The following is a 20,350-nucleotide window of genomic DNA, read 5'->3' on the forward strand; positions in this document are numbered from 1 at the left end:
ATTGGGTAGAAAATGCACTCGACAAAGGCGCTGGAGGAAGCGTGGGCAGGGGGCTAAAGCAGTGAAGGGGACCCCGCTGCAGGGCACCAGCAACGCTGGCCTGCTGCAAACCAGCCAGGAGAGTTTGCACTGTGAAAGCTTCCATACCAAAAAAAGTCAAAGCGGAGCAACTGATGATGCTGGCAGCACCGGGTGCTTTAAAGCCTCCTTGCAGGTGTTGGGAGCAACCTACCAAGCTGGCAGCTAATCCAGTCTCACCCAGCTCTTCCCAAAGGACAGGGCACCCCTGCAGAGGCTTGCTGCTGCTCGCGGGCATCTCTGGTGCACGAGTGCAGGCGCTGCAGCAGGGAGATGCTCACGGGAATCTGCTCCTCGCTCCTGCTAGCCAGCGCTTAGGCAATCTGCATTTTATTGCTGTTGCTGGTGGTCTTTTATACTCCCATCTTGTGCAATGGGGCTTATTCAGAGGCTCAGCCACAGTGCAGGACCCCCCTCTGCACAAGAGCTGTTGCTTGGGTGACATTTCCCTGTAGAAAGGTGCCCATCCCAGATGCTTTGGCAACAGCAGGGAGATGGCAGGGATCTGGCCGTGGGTGACCCCTCTGAGGAGAGGGACCCCCATCCAGCATAGACTAGGGGGATTTTGCAAGGGTTGGTGTTAGCTTTGGATGGCTGATGCTTTCCCGGGATGCCCAGGAAAGCAAAGATGCTGCAGGCACTGTGCATCCTCCCACCCAGCACAACCCCACGGGGATGCACATCCCACCCAGAAAATCCCCCTGTCTCCCCAGCACCGTGCCACACAAAGATGCTCAAGCACTTTGGGGGATGATGCCGGCAGGCGCCGGCCTGTGCCCGGATTGCCAGAGCGGCACGGCGAGGCAGCTGACATGCCGGGGCGGGCAGGGGTCAGCGAGCAGAGCTGCCGCTCATGAATTTCATTGCGCCGGTGCAGACAAAGAGCATCCCCACGTCAAGCTCTCTGCTAAAACTCACCTCTTCCTCTGGTGGCTATTTCTCCTGTGTTATTTACAGTGATTTTTATTCCCATCTATGGCAATCCATGATCACTCTAGACACTTAATTATTACTGCAATAATTATTATAACACAGTATTAGTAATGGAGTAATGACAGCATTTATTTTAAACTGTGACATATTAACTAAGCAGGGCAGTATTAATTGCAATGGTGAATTATCCTCATAGACACTATTTCAATTATTGTTTTGTCACTATTACATTTATGACAGTAATAATTACATATCTAATATACTCATTATTGTTAGATATACAGAATAAGTCTGAATAAATGCAGCAATTAAGGGATAATGTTCCTGGTGGGGAGTTGAGCAGCAAGAAATTACTTTGGTGGCTGGTTTGAAGGCTGGAGTAAGGCGGGGACTCTCCTGATGGAGACGACCTTCGGTGGCTCATCTGCTGGGTGTGCTCCGGCACTTTGTGCTGGTTCTGCGGGCTGTGCTGGGGGATGAGGGCTTGGTTCGGGGAAGCCTCCTCGACAGGTCTCTGGCACGGCCATCACATCACCCCGAGACCCCAAAGAGACCTCAACTCCTGGAGGTGGGGTGGTTCGAGCAGGGATGCCTGTCCAGGGGGATGCCTGTGAGCAGGGATGCTCGGGAATGCCTCGCTGGCATGGCTGGCTCTTGGAGGACCAGTCCGACGGCTCCCCTGGCCATGGCTCATCCCCTGCCACCCAGCGCCTGTGCTCCTCTCCCCGCTGCCTCCTGCGGCAGCCCTGGGCCAGGGTCCCCGTGCTGCTCCCTCCACGCCCGCCGAGGCAGTGAGCAGGGCTGGGTGCCACACACCAAAGCAGCAGTTTCTCTCTTTGCTGTTTTTCTCCCCTTTGTGTGTGTTTTTCTTATTTTGTCTCCAAGGAAGCAAGATCAGCTCCAACAACAGCAGCAGCAGCACCACCAGCCAGTCTCAGCTAATGCCCCAAGCACAGTGTCACCATCTCCACTGCTGGCTGAAAAATTTTGGTTTTCCCCTGTTTAAAGCCTGGCTCTTGCCAAGGGGAAAGGAAATAAATGGTTTGTTAATTGAAAGCTTTGCTTAATACTCAATGTTTAAGATGCTATAACTGCTTTTCTTCTTTTCTGTGCCTCTAATAAAAGCCTAATGAGATTTTTAATGTTGATTGTTGCCAGGGGACTGACCCAGCCCCAGTCATAGGGTTTGACTCCCCCCCCCAAACCTTGTTTAATTAATGCGAGGGTGGCTGCAGCCTGAGGACACCTTGGCCTCCATGAGACCACTGAGCATAACACCAGAGGGAGGAGGAGAGGCTGCTGCAGCCAGGCTGCGGGAGCCCCCCGCCCCGGCGAGCCTCCCCGGGGACATGCAGCAGTGGGGCAGCCAAACCAAACACCCGAGGGGGTGGGAGAGGAAAAGCTGCCGCTTCTCCTGCAGTTTTATCCCACCAGCACTACAGCTCGTGTTTTCCCGTATTACCTGCGTGTCTTGACGCGTTGCTCTCAGTGCTCACTGCACCCTGCAGAGAGCAGAGCAAGCAAGGGGTGTCTTACAGCCCAGCTAATTTTACTGGGGACGCCCCAAAGTGCCAGGTTTGTGACTTCTCAGCTCTTGATTCCCCACCTGCAGCACTGCACTAGTCAGGTCTCACCTCAGAATTTATGAAGAACGAGCCATAAATGTTCTCCCCAAATCACTTTGCTTAAGCAGCTAGAAACCTGTTGATGTGCAACTGTGGAAGGGAACAAGGGCACAACTCAGTTGTACCCCAGAAACAACAGTGAAAGGGGAAGAAAACACCCCAACGGAGCAGCTGAGCTTCCCCTCAGATGCGGCTTCCATCAGCCAGGTGCTGGCAGCAGGGGCTGGTGCAGCCGGTGCTCCCCAGGGAGCCTGGCAGCGGTGCGGGTGCTGCTGATCCAGCCTGGGCGAAGCATTGCTGGGGGGGAGCGCGGTGCTCAGGAGTGGCAGTGCAGCAGTGCTGTGTGCAGTGTGCTGCATGTGGTGTGCAGTGATGCAGCGTGCGGCTGTGCAGCATGTGGGTGCAGCGGTGCGGTGTGCCGCATGCAGCATGCAGCACGCGGCGTGCAGTGATGCAGCCATGCAGTGTGCGGGGGTGCAGCATGCAGCGGTGCAGCGGTGCAGCGGTGCGGCGTGCGGCAGTGCAGTGGTACAGCATGGCACGTTGCGGTGCATCGGCGCATCCCCACACGATGTCCCTCTTCACCCGCGGCACGGCCGCATCCCGCCCTGCCAGCAGCCGCCATCCATCACCGCCGACCCGCCGGTCCTCTCCCAGACAATGAGGGAAAATCGGCCTTTTCAGGAGAGCCACTTTGTTGTTTATACAAAGGAGTTTGGCTGTTAACACATGTAAGGTAATGGGATCCCCCACCGGCTGCTCGCAGGGCCTGCGCAGGGGTCTGCCTGATGGATTACCCACACCATTCATCTAAATTATGTCACAGGCAATAAGCAACTTCCTTAATCTGTCTAAATGAAGGGCTGGGCTGGCTGCCGCTGACACGTGCTTAACGCTCCCTTCCTCACGATCGCTGGCAGCGTGGCCCAACGACAGCCCCTGCCCTCACGGTGCTGCACTGTCACGGGGCCAAAGCCCCCTGGGTGTAAGGGCTTCCTGCCCAGCTGCTCCATGGCAGCAACCTTGCAGCAGAGCGGCTGCAGTCACATCCACCGGACCAGCTCCCGGGGTGCAGGGTGGGCGCCAGCCCCTGGGGAGGATGCTGGTGATGCGGACGTGGGTATGGGCAGGTGTGCGGTGCACGGTGGTCCTGCCCCGGCTCCGACACGCAGAGAGCCGCCTGCGGTTTTGCATGCATCCAGAGGCCGCACCTCCAGCTTGGCAGCTGCCTGCACCAAGGCTTTGAGTGCAAAGTCTGGGGGCAGATCTCACCAGCAGCAAACGCCTTGCACCTCTCTGCCATCCACACTAGCTGCTCCAGCCAGCAGAGCCAGGGGAGATGCCTGGGCTCAGCGTGCTCGTCTGTGTGAGCCCCAAGGGCCAGCCCATCGCCTGCTCTGGGCACAGACCCTGCGCCATGGCGAGCGTGGGTGTTCCCCTCACACACGAACCCTCACTCAGTATGAATCCCACCAGTGACATGGCACAAGGTGGTTTTTGCCACAGCGCAGCTCGGTGAGAGCAGCAGCTGGAGCTTGCTGCCAGAGCGAGTTCCCCTGTCACCACGCACAGAGCTGCAGCGTGTCACCGGCGTGGGAGCAGCGGCAGGACGGCTGGTGCGTGTCAGCTCCCTTGCTGTACAAACACAAACCAAGATGCAGGCGGTGAGCTGGAACACTCCTCAGCAGCACGAGCGGCCGTGCTGAGCCACGGCTGGCAGTGGTCCCACAGCGGGCACAGAGGCACGAGCCTCCTGCTTGTGGCTGAGGGTCCCTGGGGGTCCCCAGCCAGTGTGTGTGAAGCAGCCTGGTGAGGTGCCTCCCAGGTCAGCAGCTTCCAGCGGCAGCGCAGGGGCTGGGGGGAGTGGGAGGATGCAGGGGGACAAAGGCTGGACACAGGAGCTGCAAATCCAGGGTTCATCTGGGGCATGCGGGAGGCTGCATCCCTGCCTGGCTGTGCTGAGCGTGACACCGTGCCACTGCCAGCCACTGCTGGGATTGGGAGCAGGTTCCCCATGGGCTGTTTCCACCATCCTGGTGCTGAGGGCCCAGGCAGGGATCAGTTCCCTGCTGCGCTTGGTGCTGTGCGAAGACATGCCAAAGCACAGCAAGCTCTGTCTGGAGAAACTGCACACCTGAGTGACCGCAGGGGAGGATTTTCTCGAAAGCCAGGAGACCTTTTGAAAGTTCTTGCCTGCTTTGGCTAGTGTAGGCAGGTTTGGTCACTGCCTGACCTCCTCAGCAAAGCCAGAAAACACTCTTGGTAGCTGACGCACACGGTGTAAATGAGAGGAATGGTTCATAATCATCCATTCAGTCATTAGAATCTATCCTACACGCTTCATGGATAAGACAGAAATTGGCATAAATGCATGTTGATTTGCTGGGATAGAGATTAATTCTGCCCCGGGGCTCTGTGGGTGCTGTGTGTATCGCCTGGTCCCTCCGTTTGCATGGGGCGAAAGCACGTGCGTGGGTCCGCACCGCACTGTTGATCCGCCCCCAGGAAGGGGGAAGCAGCTCAAGCTCCTGGGAGGTTTGGGATGTGCCTGCGGTGGTCCGAGCACCATGGTGCTGTGGGGAGCCGAGGCCACCACCACACGGCAGTGACAACCTTGCTTTCCCTGCCAGCGGGGCTCGTTTTGAGCCACTTCTTGTTTCCCCAAAAAACCCCCAGGAATCCCAAACCCCATCTTCAGAGTGGAATTTCCCGTGAATTTGCTGATGCAGTTTGTGCAACGTCTTATCTTTTTTTAATTATTCTTTTAGAATAAAAATTATAGTATTTTTGCAGCCCAAACTACCAGGATCAGATGCTGTAAAAGCAGTAGACTGACAGGTGCCCGGCTGCAGAGATTCAAACCCTGGCACCTCCACACCTGCACTGTGTCGCCTCATTTCTTGAACTTGGCTTATTGAAACCACTTGCAAGCCGGGCTGGCCGGGCTGTCTCTGGGTGAGGTTCAGCAAGGTGTCCTGTCCCGTCCCATCCCATCCCATCCCATCCCATCCCATCCCATCCCATCCCACCACCGTGCGGATCAGGCTTGAGGCAGACGATTGTGTGTGATGCAAGATGTGATAGGGCCAGGATGCAGCGATGGAGCTGCTGAAGCTCCAGCCCCGGGGGCACGTGGGGGCCACGTGTGCCACAGCCGTGCATTGCGCCACGTGCAGAATGCAGATTAACAAGGACCTGAACGCTGAAACAATCATAACAGCATCGAATGGCAAGAAAACCCAAGTTGTGGTGGCAAAAAATTAGGAAACTAAATGTATAAGGAAGAGATGCATGATGTAATTCATATTTATGTACATTCTTCACATGGTACTGGTGGTTTATGCTAAATTTTCCAAAATACTGTGAGAATGGGCATTCCTGATGTGTGTTTATTTCTCTCTACTCTGCATAATCTTTTGTGTTTATTAGTATTTGAAAAGAATGCAAGTTTATCATTAATAAGATTCTTAGGAGAGGGTGTTTTCAAATTTTTGGGATTGAGTAAACATCGCCCCTCCCGTGTGTCCGGCTGCGTATCCTGAACCACGCTGCTCCTTGCTCTTGCCCTCCCTGATGGTCCCTGGGGTGAGTCCGTCGCACACGCAGCGCTTGGGCAGCCTCGCCTTCTTAGAGCGGCTCCGAGCCTGAACACGCGTGGGGAAGGGCTTCCAGGTGTGCCTGGACTAAACACCTTCTGCACCATCCAAGCAGATGAAACCCCACATGTGCAGAAGAGGCAGCGGCAGCTGGGCAGAGGATGTCTCTGTCTTCCAGCGCAGGGAGGTCTGAGCCTTTCCCCACGCCCTGGTTCGGAGGGTCCGGGGGTCATTGCTGCACACAAGCCAGCTCCGCTGCCTCCCTCCTGCTTCTGATGTCAGCATTGCCCTGGGCTGGGAGAGGGTGCCCCTGCCCTGGCAATACACATTGCACTTAGCAGCAAAATGGAAGATATTTGCAAAAATGCAAAGGTAATAGGCTTGGACCCTTTGCAGTGGGTGCTGGACTTGTAAACATTGGCGGCTGCGGGAACACGGAAAAGCTGAGCACTGAACTGCCTAGTTCAGGCACGGTCAGAGAGAAAGAGATTAGTGGTGGGCTTTGGAAGACTTAACAGCCTTCCCAGTGCAGTGATAGAAATTTTAAAAGAGCAGAGCAAAGAAGAAGAAGAGAAGAGAAAGAGAAGAGAAGAGAAGAGAAGAGAAGAGAAGAGGAGAGGAGAGGAGAGGAGAGGAGAGGAGAGGAGAGGAGAGGAGAGGGAAGGAGAGGAGAGGAGAGGAGAGGGAGAGGAGAGGAGAGGAGAAGAGAAGAGAAGAGAAGAGAAGAGAAGAGAAGAGAAGAGAAGAGAAGAGAAGAGAAGAGAAGAGAAGAGAAGAGAAGAGAAGAGAAGAGAAGAGAAGAGAAGAGAAGAGAAGAGAAGAGAAGAGAAGAGAGAAAGGAAAAGAAAAGAAAAGAAAAGAAAAGAAAAGAAAAGAAAAGAAAAGAAAAGAAAAGAAAAGAAAAGAAAAGAAAAGAAAAGAAAAGAAAAGAAAAGAAAAGAAAAGAAAAGAAAAGAAAAGAAAAGAAAAGAAAAGAAAAGAAAAGAAAAGAAAAGAAAAAGAAAACAGGCAGTGCTTTATTTTTATGGAATCATTAACCCAAAAGTGCTAAAAACCAGTTATGGGCCATCAGCTGGTGCTTGCAGCTGAATTAGTCATCCCTGGTAGCCGGGTTAGTCCCAAACACTAATGACTGGAGGGGACACAGTTTCATTGCAGTAACGAGACATTATTTAGTTTCTTTTGCTGCTAAAACACTGCTCTATTCCAGATAATGAGACACCTTCTGCTTTAGCATCGTTATAAGATTTTGCAAACCTATCGCGTAGCCAGCAGGACCAGCTCAGGGAAGTTTCCCACTGAGAAAAGAGTAAAATTTCGGGCCACCGGTGAGTCTCGGCGAGGGACGCCTCCGTGCGAGAGCTCGGCCGCAGCCTCGCCCCGCTCACCCCACTCTCCGGCCGGCTGCCCGGCTGGGGCTCCAGGTATCGCCCGTGGCCAGCCTCCAGCTGAAGGCTGCAATGAATCCCCCAGGGATATTCGCACCAGTTACAATAAATTTGGTCCACCCCTGCTCACACATCCCGCGCTGGGGCTGCACAGAGCTGGGTGTTCCCCGAGGGCCGGGCAGCTCCCGCAGCCGTGATCCTCGTCAGCCGCTCTTGCCAAAGGAGGAATCAACCCGGCTTATTTTAGAGACGAAGAAAGGAAGGAGAGGGGGGAGAGGACCCAGCTTTTCTCCCAGTTTGGTGCCACACTAACGACCGGAGGCGGTGGCTAATTTGACAAGGCCATTGGTCCTACAGTGATGGTGTTTGACTCTTTGACTAATGACAAGGGATGAACTCTCTGTTAAAGCAGCTTACAGTGGAATAGCTCTGGGCGATCGCCCAATCACATGTTCAAAATGTTGCGAAGTAAATTGTCTAATAAAGCAATAAAGTAAGGGACTCGCTAAATGATTTGTCTTTTAACTATTGTAATGGAATTTTTTTAACATTGTTTTATGTTGGAATGCAAAAATTATTACAAGTAATTAGAGTCATTTCGATTCAAATCTCTGCTTGGGCTTGACATATTTTGCATACTTCCACAGCATATAACAAGTCAGCTCATAAAAATGCAGGCAGCTTGTGAGCTTCGCGGCTCAGGCGAGAGCGGAGGTTGTCTAAACTAGCGTAAAACTGCCTTTGCTTTAGTGTGAGAGGAGGGAAGGGGGGGGGAATCCGGCACCACGTAAATTTATTTTGTCTCATTAAGGAGCAAGGAGAAAGCGAGGTTCTGCATCACAACAGAGCTGCAGCGTCCCCCGCTCCCCACTGCCTCGGGAAGCGCCCACGCAGCCCGGCACCAGCACGGCTCCCGCTGGCAGCCGCGGCTCCCTGGGTGCTCACACCCCCAGGAACCAGGCTGGAAGGGGAACGTTTAGTGTTTCATCCCGATTCTTCAGCTATTCTGAGCGTGCGCAGACACTGACAGGCTCTAAGCATATATTCATCCACTCCACCTCAAAAGCAGGTGTGTTTTAGCAGAAAATGTTTGGGGGAGGCGGGGTGCTTGGCGGGCACCCCTCTTATCTTCCATGGTGTGTCGATGGTCTCATCAGCATCTTATTAAGACTATAACTAATCGAGTTAGCGATGAGGGAGCTCCATGCCCCAGGCCGGCTTCCTGGGGTCACACCCAGTATTTGCACAGGTCGCCATCAGCTTTGCACACACAAGTACTGGTACAGCCGCTGCACTGAGGGCATCGCTCCCCGTGGCATCAGCCACCGCCGGATAGCTCTGCCCAGGGAAGAGAAAGACCACGGGGATTACAATAATTTTATTACAGAAAGAAGAGAAATCCTATAAGGCAACACTCAGCCGCTGCAGGAACAGAGTTTAACAGAGGCCAGGTACATCTCTGCTGGTACCAGAAACACATAGTTTTTCCCCGACTGTCAGGTCTGAGCTGTTCTCTGTGTTCAGATTTCCATCCGACTCCTGGAGCAGCTGCGGTGGGCTCAGCCCGCGGTGCTGCCTGCCCTCCCTGCCTCTCCTGCCCAACATGATCTGGACCAACTGAGAGCAAAGTTCAAAATACCCGAGATGTGAGTGGTTTCACAGGCTGAATAACAACAGCAGCCACAGCAATAGGGTCAGTCCCAGCAGACTGGGAACCGCAGGTAGGTCGTGCAGGAGGGCTCTGCACCGGGCTGCCAGACTTCGTCCTCAAGTGTCGGGAAAGCTGCCGAGGACAGCTGGTCTGGCTGCGTGGTGCCTGTGCCGGGGCCAGCCGGGCTGCTCAGGCCCCCAGGGCTGTGGCGGTGAGGAGATGCTGCTGCTCAGCTGGGGCCGAATCCTGCTTGTCCCCCTCCAGAGGGACTGCGCCACGCTGACAGCACCATAGATCTGCTCCCGACAATCAGATGGGATCTTTTACCCGCCGCTTTATGTATCACACCCTGTATACAGCATCTCAATACCAGATCTTATTCTTTCTATTTGTCTTGTTTGAAAGCGCCTGTGTAAGAGAGACAATTTTTTAACTGTAAGATAGATTGCCTGGAGCTGTGCGACAGCAGGGATGGGGAGGCAGAGGATGATGGATAACGTACAAATGATTAGAGGACAGGCCGCACAAATTCAGATGGAGAAAAAACTGTTACCGGCAATGTCACGCCTGTCTCCCCTCTGGTCAGTGCTTGCACGAGCAGCTGGCTGTGCCCATGGCTCCTCTTCTCCAGAGCTGGTGGGGTCTAACACAAACCCTGCATCTCCTTACAACCGCAAAACAGCACCAAATATGATGCCTGCGTTGCAGGATCCCTCCCAGCCCCTCTTGTCCAACCCTTCTCCGGTGCAAGGGCATGGCTTGCCAGCGCAGGGCAGTGGCACAGGCAGCTCTCCTGCAGGGTTTCTTCCCCATCTCTTGTCCTGCTTCCAGGGGAGTCTCAGGGCCGAAAGGATGATGAGTGCCAGCGAGAGGGGGCAACGGCAGCCGAAGGGGAGACCTTGGCTGCCAGATCTGGCAGGAGCACGGCTGAGCGATGGCAGGGTAATTGCTAAGGGGCCCTGGCACAACCTCCTGGTACAAAGGTGGGGCCGAAACCCACCGTGCGCTGGGGATGGTGCACAGGCACTTTCCAAAGAGGATGCTCCAGCCCGGCCCCCTGGGTACCGGCATCTGGTCCATGCAGGATCCCACCCGCAGGCCAGCCCCGGTGGCACGGTGCCTTAGAATCACAGAATCATAGAATCATTTAGGTTGGAAAAGACCTTTAAGATCATCGGGTCCAACTGTAAACCTAACACTGCCAAGTCCACCTTGCCACGCTGTGCCCCTGCACCAGCCACCCTGCTTATCTGCAAACAGCGTCTTCCCCCTGCCGAGCCCCGGGGTGTGTGCTGGGGGGTCAGCGGCCACGTGGCACTGCCGGGGGTGTGATGGCACAGGCTGGGCTCGGTGGGACAGCCCCGCCACCGGCAGCGGAGAACCCGCGGCTGCGGTGGGAAGTGGGGAGGAGCAGCGGGGCGAGGGCTGGTCACTGGCACACTGCTGGCTGGCACCGCCACTGCCCGAGGACATGAAGGCAGCCGCCGCTTGTGAGCCCGGCTGCGGCGCGGCGCGAGCTGCCGGCGGAGCTGTGCTGGGCTTTGAGTTTCCTCCACCGTCTCATTAATCCTGATTTACAGAAGAAGACAGCAGGCTGGGGCCCTCTTAACAGGCTGTCCAGGTTGCTGATTTGCCTTCGCTGAAGACAACGGTGCCCCGGAGACGAGACCACACTGAATTATTCAAATCAGCGCTGGGGAAGGGAAGCAGGATCCCACTGGTGTGGCAGCGTCCCGGCCGTAGCTGCGCTCCCGGGTGCATGCGGCGGCACAACCCTGGTGCTGTGCCTGCAAACGGGGTGCCAGCAGGGTTGGCAGTTGGTAGTCCCCTTGCACATCAGTAACGGCACCCTAGAAGTGCGGCACAGCCCCAGGGTGCATGGCAGGGTCCTGAGACCCAGTGCTGGCAGTGAGCAAAACCCACTGCGGACGGAGCTGCCTGGCATTCAGCATGTGAGGCAGCCTGTGTTGCAGCTCCTGGTTGCACCTCGCAGCACGGTGCAGCTCCTGGCCCTGCAACCGGGCGCTTGGCACAAGGATGGGAGCTTCCCATCCATCTGTTCACCAAATACAGATGCTAGCACCTTATTACACCTCTGTTCAGCTATTTTTCAACTTAAAGGGCTAATAATGCCTTAATAAAACTGTTTAATTACACAAAATGTCCTTTATTAAACATAACCACCATATGGTTGCAAAGTACTTATGGCCACATTCATTATATGGGAAAGTAAAGCTTCTCTGGTGACACCAGCGGTGTCATTAAAAGGGCTGCATTCAAATTATTTCAACATGTTAATTCTTCGAAGATTAGAGAAAAGCATTTGTCACAAGGCAGGAGTGAAAGCCTTTACCTGAGCTGCCACCCAGTGCAGCATCTGGCCACCTTGCTATCAGGCGAAGCCCAGCTGCCTGTTAAAGCAGCCCCGGGCTGCAGTCACACAGCAGCATCCCCTGCGCGGGTGCAGCGTCCGGATCTGCTGCGGCTCCCTGCGGCCTCCTGGGCTGGGACCCACCCGCTGCGGTGCAGCATCACCAGCCAGGCACCAGGAAACCACATTTTGCCAGAGGCAGTGGTGCTGGGTGGCCCGGCGCAGGCGGCTCGGCACGGGGCTGCAGCCCCTTCCCTGACACCCTGTTGCAAACTGGTCAGCAGTGGCCAATTAATCTATTACCTAGAGATACATTTTCCATTAGCTGCTGAATCACTGACTTCAAAGCAATTAGCAAAAGTAATGAACTTTAGTGCTGCGGCACTGAAGGGAGCCGTTAACCCTTTCTCCTCCAGACAAGGCTACTGGAGATGGTGGCTGATGAATACCTCCAGATCCGGTGTCCCAACCCTCCTGGCTGCACCACGTCGGCTGCTTACGCCCGTGTGAGGTGCGAGTGACCCAACCATGCATCTCTTTTGTCTTCCCATGACAGTGCACCCAGAGGGAGCTGGGCAGCATTGCAGCCCTCCAGAGGGTGAGCCCTGACATCCCTGTGTGCACCCATCCCTCTCCTCTCCTCTCCTCTCCTCTCCTCTCCTCTCCTCTCCTCTCCTCTCCTCTCCTCTCCTCTCCTCTCCTCTCCTCTCCTCTCCTCTCCTCTCCTCTCCTCTCCTCTCCTCTCCTCTCCTCTCCTCTCCTCTCCTCTCCTCTCCTCTCCTCTCCTCTCCTCTCCTCTCCTCTCCTCTCCCCCCAGGGATCAGAGCAGGGTGTCAGGGATCAGCACTGTCTGCACGGGGCGATGTTCTGCATTGTGGACTCATTTAATCCTCCAGCAAACAGGGATTGATTACTTTGTGCAGCGAGCAGCACATCACAGACACAAAGAAACATCCCTGCCCAGTCTAAATCAGAGAGACGAGGCAGCTCCGCGCCCGCACCGGCGCTGAGGACCCAGCAAACAGGCCCTGCGGGAGAGGTTTGCCGAAGACGAAGGGGGCTCTGGGGAGGGTTTCCAAACAGAGGGCATGGTGTAAAGGAAGGGAAGAGCTCTGCCGTGTGGCTGTCTGCATGGCTCCCATCACCTCCCGGCGCAGAGCTCGTGCCAGGCTCCTGCACACACCTGGGCTTTACCTCTCGGACGCCGGCCGTGTGGCCGGATGGGTGGTCGGGGAGGGCCAGCTGCTGTGGTGACGTCTTTGCATCCCATGTCCTCAGCGAAGGCTTGGTGCAAAGCTGGAGGAGAAAGAATTGCACTCATTTTTCAGCTGCCGCAATTTTACGTGTAATTAAGTTTATTAATTGTGTATATTAGTGATGAAATGGAGACACACGACTGTCGAAGCTCGCCCCAGCAGGCATTCATCTCACAGGCATCTCTCCCGGCCCCTCGTGCAGAGGAATCGCAGCTCTCGCGGCCATCTGCTGAGAGGTCCAGCATGTCCTCAGGCCACCCTGCTGTCCTCCCCTGCCTTGGGGAGCCGGGAGGATGCTTGCTGCTACTAAAGCTTGTGCAAACGAGCCCCAGGAATGCCCCTGGAAGGATCCTGGGGTTGTGTTCATGGATACTGCTGGTGGCTGCCGGGAACGGACCCTGCCCAGCAGTGGTGCAGCAGAACCGGTGATGCTGGCCATGAGGATGGAGAGGTCTGTACCTGCTGTCTGGGATGTGTCCGTGACCCTCAGCCTGGCAGTTAATAGACAACTGCCTAAAGACAACTAACTCCTAACCAGGCTTGCAATGCGTCCCAGGAGCTGGCTGGTCCCAGATGCCACGCTCATGCTTGGGTCCGTCCCCAAGGTGGCAATTGGGCTACTCGGTGGCGGAGCCCAGCTTCAGCCTCCGTGGGTGCACGGACAAGGAGTGGCCCTGGGAAAAGGGGAGAGGGGAACATGGGGCTGCAGAGAAGCGGCTGGGAGATGCCTGGGAGCAGGGGCTGAGGACACCAGGGGTGAGCAGCTCAGACGGCCAAGTGGGCAGCTAGGAGGGAGGAAGAGTGAGCCACCCTTCTTGCTTCAATACATCCTGCGTGGCTGGAGGGAGCTTCACTGCGGGGCATGGGGACAGCTTCGCTTTGGCAGTCCTGGGTTATCATTTCATTCAGAAGCCGTGTTAATTGCTCCTGTTTGTGCTGTACCCTCGGCAGCTGCTACAGATACTATTCATCAGATGCAACATCATAATCCATTTGTGCTAACAAACCGCTCTGCAAGGAGCTGCTCTGCTGCAAGAGCAATGAACTCGGGTAGTCCGAGGAGAAGGAGAGAGACAGCGCAAACATGGATGGGTGGAGAGACAGACAGATTGAGGCAACCAAAGAAAAACCACCTATGATTATTATTCGTCATAAATAGACAAAGTCACTTAATTGCAGTATTAACCTTGCAGTGTTGCAAAGTCCCTTCACCCGGTTTGTATCTCAGCTTATTCACAACTTCGCCTCCTGGTCTGTGCTGCTGTCACTTAGGGGCTAGCGGGGTTTAGGGGGCCTGGCTGGCCACCACCCGGGACACTGCTGGGGCCGGGGCACAGCACAGGAGCAGCCTCTGGCAGGTTTTCTCCATTCAGCTGCTTGTGAAGATTCAGCCCTATTAGCGATTTGCTGATCTTCATGGCCCTGGGTGAAGCCAGAGGCTGAAAACTCCTCATTTAACCAGTGCCAGGATCCCTGCACACGGTTATTAGCCCTCCTTGCAGAGCGCTGGCTGTTGTTTAGATGCTATCTTGGCCTTTTGTTCTGATTGGACTTAGTTTTTGCCACTAAAAAAAAATACAAGAGACAGGAGTGTAAAAGCGCAGATGCTCTGGGGCTTGCTGCATAATTTGCACTAACTGGCTCCAGCCCAGCCCTGACTCCGGCGCTGCTGCCACTGCTCCCAAACTGCCTCTGGCTCTGCCGGGCACGCAGCTCTGTGTGTGTGTGGTTGCGTACCTGCGTGGCTTTTTCCTAATGCAAATACATCCACAGTGGCAATTGTCATTTGCAGGAAAAAAAAAGTCATCACCTGCCCTTAATCTCACTGGAGAGCTCCCCAGCCTCCAGTTTAGCCCCAGCCCCTGGGCCAGCCAGGCGAACTGAAGCCGGGGGCCTCCAGTCTGGTGCGGGGCTTCAGCAAGCCCGGCCGGGAGGAGACCCCCCACTGAGCCGCCCCCTCGGGCCCCTTGTCTGGCAACTCCCTCCGGCGGCAGGAGCAGGAAAAAGAGGTTAATATAGCAGCAGGTTGGGTACGTCCACTATCACCAGCACCCACCGCAGCCTGGCCGGGCACACGGCTGCGAGCCAACGGAGACGTCCGGGGCACCATCGGTGCGGACCTTTCTGCCCCAGGGCTTTGGGGGCATGGGCTGCAGCCCTCTTGTCCCTGTCTGGGTGCAGGACGGGCCAGCACTGGGCATGCACGGGGCAGCTGGCTCTTGCGTGGCAGCAGGGTGAGGTGGGAGCCATGTGCCGGTGCCCGCGCCGGGAACAGGGGCCGTGGCAGCAGTGAGAGCGGCAGCACAGAGCGCTGCTGGCCAGGGCGGCAGTGCCTCCGCCAGCTCAGCACTGACCGGCCACAGCCAGGCACCGAGACCAGCGTGGTGGTGACACGTAAGCAGATGGGGACAGCGGTGACACGGTGTGGCTGCAGCAGTGCCGTTAGGCACACAGTGCTTTGGGCTGCAAATGGCATCACTGGTTTGCCTAAAACTCTGCAAACTTCAGTGGTTCTGCATTTGAATCACTACTGATTTTTCAATGGCTCTGGCGTTCCCATAAGCATCCCAGGGCGCCTGTGCGGCTTGCAAGCAGTCGTGCTCACCTGGCACAGGGCACTGGGAGTGGGACACCAGGAGCTGCTCAACGGGAGCTTTAATCAGAGCGTGGGGGTGAGACACAGCTACTGCGAGCAGCAAGTGGCTGCTCTTAACCCGGGATGGTGACGGCGTCTGGGGCTACGAACTGTCGATGAAATTAGTCTCGGCAGAGGACCGAGTGTGGGCTCGGGTGCCTGAGAGCCAGGCGGGATGAAGGAAGCCCTTTCTTCGGGACAGCAAGCGTGTGTTTGCAATTACACTCTTCACCCACTGCGGTTTATACCACGTCCATCGGGCGCTGGGTGTTAACTCTTTCGCCAGTGGTGGCTTCCAAAGTGCATCTGCCTTTGTTTTCGGTGAAAAGCAGCCCAGCAGTGCAGCCCAGCAGCTCCTCGGGGATGTGGGGTTAGTCCCAACCAAGGGATCTCATTCATTCTTTCCATGACGTACGTTTTGTGAACATCTGGTTAACATTTTCCAAATGAAAAGAGTTCTTCTTTGCTGAAAAATGGCTTCTTTCCTTTTTTCAAAATTGCTGAGATATGTGAAAAATTGTTCTTTTTTTTTCTTCCCCTAAAGTATTCTGTCCTTAACCCGTTTTCCTGAAGGAACCTGCTTGTACGATCAGAAACTTCCCGTCAGGGTCCCTCCCAAGAAACACCTTCCCTGTCCACTGCCCACTCGGGTCAATTGTTGCCTGCAGACACCCAGCGAAGCCAGGGCAGGACCTTGGTCCTGGGGGTCACCCTGCTCAGCCCCGGGAGGGGACACGGCAGCAGTTTGACACTCAACCCCCAGGATGGGTCCCCTTCACCCCCCACTTTGCCCCCTCCGCATGGGGCTGCCCCCCTCCTCGTTGATGGATTTGCTGGGTCTCTTCTGGCTCTCCTCCCGAAACTCCTCACCTCACGGCCTGCTCTCCCAACTGCCTGTTCTCCCCCTGGTCCCCCTCCTCCCCGGTCCCCCCCACCATGCGCCATCCCCCATGCCTCCGCTGTGTTATTTATCACCGCCGGCTGTTTGCCTGACCCAGCCAGGCGCGGGCAGCGGCAGCACACGTGCCAGCAGCTCTGCAGCCGGAGCTGCCTGCCCGTGGCCGACAGCCTGTTGCTCTGCCCCCTCTGTGATGTTATTGCATGGATATGAAGGGGGGGGCATTTAATCAACTGGATATTGAAGTGGAGAGGCTGGCGAGCAGCTCTCGGTGCGTGCCAAGGGCCGGCATTGCTCCGGCGAGGAAAGCCCAGGGGAGCGGGCACAGGGTGAGCGCCGGGGCTGAGGGTGCCCCCCCTCCAGTGGGGACCGCAGGCGCTGGGGCTGCTCCCCGCTGCGGGGCTGGGGCCGGGGAGGTCTGCGGGTCCTGTGGCATGCTGGGACGGGGTGAGATGGCCACCCCACGGGGCCCCACATCCTCCTCGCCATGGGAGTCCAGCCCGCCTGCTGGCTGCCCAGGATAATAGGATTCAAAAGGTTTCTATGGGGGGGAGAGTTTGCATTTTTTTTCCCTTCAAATTTCCATACCTTGGATTTGATCGGGCCCTCTGGGGACCACGATGCCGTTTGATCTCATTTTGTGTTCCATTTCTGATGTTACACCTTGTCATGGTGTATTAAGTACCATCAAGCTCCATAATGCAGTGACACAAGAACCTGATGCTACATGATCGACAAAAATATGCGTGTCCCCTGAGAGATGCTGACAGTGTCATATCTGCTACCGGTTCCCGCCATGTGCAAAAGGCACAAACCCCCTTTCATGGCAGCTCCGGTGCTTCTGCTTGTACAGTTGAGTGGGGAAGTTGAATTTCGTTAAATCTGATGTCCTGGAGCCTGACACCTGCAGAAAATGAGGCCCCCAATTAACAGCAAGATCCGTATCCAGAGGTGGCTTAACCACCTTGGGGCTGTAGGAGCAGAGCTGCCGGCTGGGCAGGAACCTGAGCTGCTGACAGACGCTCATGTCTTCAGATGTTGATTACCTGCCTGTTTGCATACGGAGCAGCGATGGATAAAGCCTCGAGGTGCTGCAAATTCTGGAAAAAAAAAAGAAACAAATATATGTCACATACAGCAGCACCGAGGCCCCCCGCCCTGTGGATGGAAGGAGACCCGGGGAGGACCCGGGGACATTGGGCGGTGCCCAGGGATGGGCACAACAGCCATGTGATGGGACAAGTGGGAGAAGGACCAGCACGGCGATGCTCGGTCTGCGCTGGGTGGGAGGGCATCACCCCCCCGTACCCCTCTTCCTCTGCTTGGGGGATCCTCGCTGGTTTAATCTGCAGTTATTTCCCTTATTTCGCTCGCCTGGGTTTCTTGACAATCGTTAATGTGCGAGTTGACTGATTTTCATGGTAATATGCTAAACAAGTGCCTCTTTCTCTTCACAGCGATCCGGTGGCTCAGCCAGAGTCCCCGTGATAGACTTGGTGTACAATACCCTGATGTAGTGAATGTGGCGTGCCAAAGTAATTCTGAGTGAAATCCCAAGGGATTTATGTCAAGGACAAAATAGTGTATCCCATGGGTAAATATAGTTAGCACAGCTGCAAAACAGAATTTATTTCTTGTTTGCGATATCATTTTTAAAGTATGGCATAGGGAAAGCTTTAAAAATGAAATTATAGCATGCAATAAAAAAAGCTCATAGGCACTGTATTCAAATTATGCAACAGTAATATGCTGAGTTCATAAATAAACATCTCTTATTAACCCTTCTCATAGCAAAATGGTATTTTTCCCTTGAAATAAACAGTCAGAATGATTTGCCAGGGAAAACATCAGCAAACAACGGTAAGCCATATCTGCAGATGCTGTTATTATCTGCAAAGCCCCACGCGGTAACTGCGCCGGGAAGGCGCCCGGGACACCGGGGCAGGGCAAAGGCATCCTCCACCCCTGGCCAAACCCCAGCCCAGGTCCCAGGGGAGGCAGGGGTCCGAGGGGCTGGGCAGGGCGGTGGAGGGGTCCCGGAGCGGCTGCACCCACGGCCCCCGTACACGCAGCCCCGGCTCCCCACCAGCCGCTCCCTGAGTTATTAGGCGAAGTGCAAAGTGGCTAATCAATTTTGTTTGCATATGCAAGTGAAGACGCTGTCATTTCATTAGCTCAAGTAAGGACTCAGCACACTTTGTGCAGCTTCAATAATTCTCTTTAAAGTTATTGAGAAATGTATGCTTAATTATATTTGCATATGAAAAATAGGGTCTAATTAGTTTGATTGATTATTATTTTAACCTTAATGACATTTTGAGTATCTGTCCCAACTAATAGCAAATGTATCTCTAATAAATCACGAATTTTTATAGCATGGTCTATCGAGCTTCCTTTTGAAATATATTTTATTAATATACCAGAATGTATTGAAACTGAAACAAGTCAAACAACTGCTCATTTATTAAACCGTTTAAATGTCAGTTTTATACAAGAGTAATATTACAGGAAATACGTTCCTATGAAAGACATCTGTAGGCCAGGGATACTCAAAATATTAGTTATTTTAGTGAAATATATTAAGGAAATAAAAATTCAATTATGTCATTTATTGCACTAAATAAATTTATATCGACTAGCATAAACGTTTTGCATTAGCAGATGTTCTTTCCTGCAAACTCTCTAATTTTCCATGGCTGATCCTGTGCTGACGCTTCTCGCCCGCCCATCATCTCCCGCCCCAGCAAGCGAGCCCGGAGCAGCGGCACCTTGCAGCAGGGACCGGTGCTTTGCAGAGCTCTGGGATCAGCTCAGACTTGGGGAATACGAGGAGAAATCCCAGCCGGAGCCAGAGGTGCCCGACTCCGGGCTGCAGGCACCAGCGTGCACCGGGCTGGGCGCAGGCTCGGAGCCCTCCACCCGCCCACCATCCCTCGAGAAATAAGAAGCAGGGGCCGCTTTTGTACTATCCTTGATTGAAATTCTTATGCAGTGGTGGTGTCCCTGCCATCAATGCCTTAATTAGAAATTAGGATAGTCACATTGGCATAAATTAAATCAGACTAAAGATGATTAACAAAGTAATGCAAGAAATCATTAAATTAAACCACTGTGCCAAGTCCACTGCTGATCTATCACAAATTTGGGCTGCTAATGAGGTCTTAATTAGTAAGTTAGGTCGAAATAATTCATTTCATTCAGTTCGGAGAAGACACTTTTTTTTTCCCCAAGACTCAATGCAAATATATCAACTAATGGGGCCATAAATAAATAAACAAACAAACAGCACCCCTGTGTTATCAAAACTCTGCTGCATCGAAGCGGCAAATGTTAATTTGCAAAAGAGTGGTTAGTTCCCTCAGTGCCGAAGGCATCCAGCCGTGTTATCTGGCATCTCGCCTTCTTCCGTGGCCTCGGGGCTGAGCCTGCCCTGCACCCTGTGGACACGGCCCTGCCCAGCTTTTTGGGGATGGAAGCAGAACTTTGCTTTCCAGCGCTGGGCAGCAGTGAGTGCCTTCGGCCCTGCCCAAGGGGAGAGGCTGGGGCAAGGCATCGGCGTGCACCCCCGGCGCTGCCTCCCAGCAGAGCTGGAAACCACCCTGCAAGAGACCAGCAGGTGTGAAACCAATCCAAGCGTGTGCAAGGAAAAGCCATCTGGAAAATTTTCTGAAGAGCCACAACATCGTTAAATTGTTCTCCCTTGCTCCCCTGAAACAGTAGAAAAGTACTATTCTTTTTTTTTTTTTAATAGAAAAATTTTGAGCATGCCGAGACAGAGAAAAGGCACAGTTTGTGCAATGAGCAGATCCAGAGGAGAAGCCTTGGGAAGGCTGGAAAACCCAGGGCAGAGACCCTGCCAGGGGAGCTGCCTGCGCCGGCAGCAGGAGGGCTGGGCAGTGCACGGCAAAGCCCCACCTGC

The sequence above is a fragment of the Aptenodytes patagonicus genome, chromosome 15 (assembly GCF_965638725.1).
Source record: "Aptenodytes patagonicus chromosome 15, bAptPat1.pri.cur, whole genome shotgun sequence".
Taxonomy (NCBI): domain Eukaryota; kingdom Metazoa; phylum Chordata; class Aves; order Sphenisciformes; family Spheniscidae; genus Aptenodytes; species Aptenodytes patagonicus.